This window comes from Gavialis gangeticus, unplaced genomic scaffold (assembly GCF_001723915.1).
Source record: "Gavialis gangeticus isolate Ggan-Ray unplaced genomic scaffold, GavGan_comp1, whole genome shotgun sequence".
Classification (NCBI taxonomy): Eukaryota; Metazoa; Chordata; order Crocodylia; family Gavialidae; genus Gavialis; species Gavialis gangeticus.
Window position 1 is genome coordinate 30059306 of NW_017728995.1, and position 3333 is coordinate 30062638.

The following is a 3333-nucleotide window of genomic DNA, read 5'->3' on the forward strand; positions in this document are numbered from 1 at the left end:
AGCACGGGCGCCGCTCGTGGCGCGGGGGCGGGGGAAGGGCGCCCGATTGGGATGCCGCGCACGGGCTCCAGCCCTTAGTAATGCTTGGCAGGGCTGAGCCGGGGGGCATAGCCCGCCCCACCTCCGACGGCCCTGCTCCACTGCTGTGTCTGGTGGAGGTGAGGCAGCAGCATCCCAGGGCGCTGGGACAACCCAGGCGTCCGGCTGCCCTGTGTAGCATGGGCATCTGTGGAGGAGGCCCCCAGCCTGCCCTGCACCCCACACCCTGCACCCACCCCTCCCCTGGGCCCGGCGCAGGCTAGGTCCCACTTCCTGGCTAGCGGGCATGAACGATGCCACGGGCCAGACCATGGCATCCCAGGGCGGCGTCTGGGCAGGAGCGGTGCCCCCCCAAATCCCCAACGTGGAGGCATGCTGGGGGCCTGGCCCCCTTCCTGCAGAGGCGGCTGTTTTGCCGGTCCCCCCGCACCCCTCTCGGGCAGCCCTGCTTGAGGTGCCTTGTCCTTGACCTCGCTGGGCTGGCGCTTGTCACCCCCCTGCCCTCGCGTCATCCCCAGGGGCCGCAGCAAGTGGAGCCGCTGGCCCTGTCGAGCCATCAGTGCTCGTGATGCGGCTCCGGGGCCGTCGCCAGCCGTTCCTGGAAGGGGCCCGGCGACGGCTGCTCCATACCAAGTTGCTCCTGGGCAGGGCGCAGAGACGTGGCTGGGCTTGGCCACCGAGTGCGCAGCCTGGCTACGAGCCCCTTGGCCAGCTAGGGCGAGGTGCACACATGCGCCCGCTCCTCGGGGAGCCGGGGGGAGCCGGCAGGCAGGCAGGACAAGGCCGAACCCCCGCTCAGGCTGTGGCTGGGGTGCAGGCTCCGGCACTGGGCTGACCAGGCCCCTGGGGAAAGCAGCGGGGGGGTCCGCGGTCTCCCCTAGCACCAGCCCTTGACGCCCCAGTCTGGGCAGGCCCGGTGGGCAGGGGGGACGTCAAACCGGGGCTTTACTGAGCTATGAAATTAAATACACAGAAAAAAATCTGGCAGGGCGCGGGCGGCTGGTTTTATTTACAAACAGGCTGGATAGCTGGCATGGGGCAGCGTGCGCAATCAGGACCGGGGGCCCATCATGTTAATTATCGCGCTGTAATTAAAAGCACATAAAAAAGCCTCACACTTCATTAAATTAAGCTTCCCGGGCTCTGCAAAAAAGGAAATTAAAAAAAAAAAAGGCAACCGCCTAATGCATTAACACTGCGTGCCCCGAGGAGGTGGCAGTGCTCGTGCCAGCCTCGCCCGGTGCCCCTGCCCTAGCCCCCCCCCCCGTCACCACCGCCATGACTGTGGCTTTGGGGCAGAAGCACCCATGCGGCGGCACTGGGGTTGTGGGGAGGGGGCGCTGGCACTCGCTGCCTGGTACAGTGGCCGGCCCGCCTCGCGTGTTGTGCAGGGTTGGAGGGGGAGGGTGGCGCTGCTCACATGTGTGCAGACATGCACACGTGCAGACACACACTTGCCTGCAGTGACACACAACTCATGCTACACACTTATGCCCGCTGCAACCTCCTAAATGCACACACACACACACTTTCTTTCTGGACACAGGCCCAGCTGCCGCTCCAGCCACTTAGCGGGTTCCCGGGGTTGGGGGTCACAAAGCCACGCCAGCTGGGCTGCGAGGAAATCAATGTGGGCTTGCCTGGGGGCAGGGGAGGTCTGGCCAAGGGTCACCACCCTGCTCGCCTGCCTGGGATTGTCACGTGCCCGGGAGGCACTGGCCTGGATGTCTGGAGCAGGAGGCCGGCAGACAGTAAGGCTGGGGGTGCCGTGGGGGGGGCTCAGGCGCGGGTGACCTGGCTGCCCTGCCCCAGCCCGCGAAGGGAGGTTAGCTGGGCCAGAGCAACAGGGCAGGTGTCTGCACACCCCATGGCAGGATTCAGCCCCTCCTGCCAGCCCAGCCCGCAGCTGACTGAGCAGTGTCCTGCCGGTGGCCCTCACCCTGCACCAGCACAGTGCTGGGGGCGGGGGGCTGACACCTCCCCTGCACAGGCCGAGGGGCCGTCCGTGGCTCCCCCGTGCCAGCTGCCAGCCCAGCGCGGCCATCTGGGCTCCAGGAGGCAGTGCCTGCAGCTCCTAGGCCTGGACACCTGTCTGGGTGGGGCAGGGCCACGTCCGCACTGCTGCACCAGCTGCACCCAGTGCCCCGTGGCACCCAGGGCAGGGAGTGGGGCAGCCTTCGGGACCGTGGAGGAGCAGGCGGGTGGGCTGGGGCAGCTGGCTACCAACCCATCTCTTATCAGAGAGAGAGAGAGCGAGAAAGTGAACATGCACACACAGCAACAGGCATACGCGTGCCTGTGTACACACACTCACAAACAGCAGGCATGCGCGCGCGCGCGCACACACAGCAGCAGACATGCATACACACGCGTGTGCACGCACACAAGCAGCAGACTTGCATGCATGTGCACATATACACACACAGAGCAGCAGACATGCATACATGCACGCGCGCGCACACACACGAACAGGGGCTCCAAGCCCAGGTCAGCACATTGGCAGGGTTGGGGGGGAGCAGGGGGCAGAGGCAGCATCCCTGGCAAGGACGGGGGGGCTCTCATGCCAGCTGCCAGCGCCAGGCCGGGCGAGGACTGTTCCTGCAACCGAGTGGCCCCCGTGAGCTCCTCATCCCAGTCCTGGCATCAGCGGAGAGACTGGGAGGGCTGGAGAAGCCTCCCAGGCTGGGCACACGGCCCCATGGGGCAAGGCAGGGGGCAGGGGCAGGTGTCCCTGAGGCTACAGTGGCAGAGGCCAGGCCTGGTCGGGTGGGGAGTGGGGACCAGGCTGCATTGTCAGAGCCCCTCACTCCCGACCCACAGCCCCCTGTGCCAGCCCGGCCCTGCTGGTGCCCCTCATGCCCGACAGTCACTCCAGCTCTCCTTAGCTCTCAGCTCCTTGCTCCCTCCAGCTGCCCCTCACCGTGGCATCCAGCCTTTCCCACCGCACCCAGGGCGACCAGCTGACAGTAGCAGCCCATACCAAGCCCTGTGGCCTGGCTGGAGGGCTCTGACCTGGCTTGGGCTCCGCCAGCGGTCCTGTGGCCTCGTGGGAGCCGGGCTGGGCTTGGCGGCGTGGGTCCGGTGAAGGCAGGGGCAGCCAGGCTGGTCTCATGCCACCGATGCCCTCCCAGCTGTCCCTGCATGGGAGCCCCCTCATCTCGCAGCGTGCCAGGAGTTTGGCTCCATGCCTCCCCTGATCCTATTAAAATAACTCTTCCCATCAAGCATCTGTAGCACTTAAACACTTGGCTCACTGAGGCTGATGCTCCGGATCATTTTCTTGCTCGTAATTTT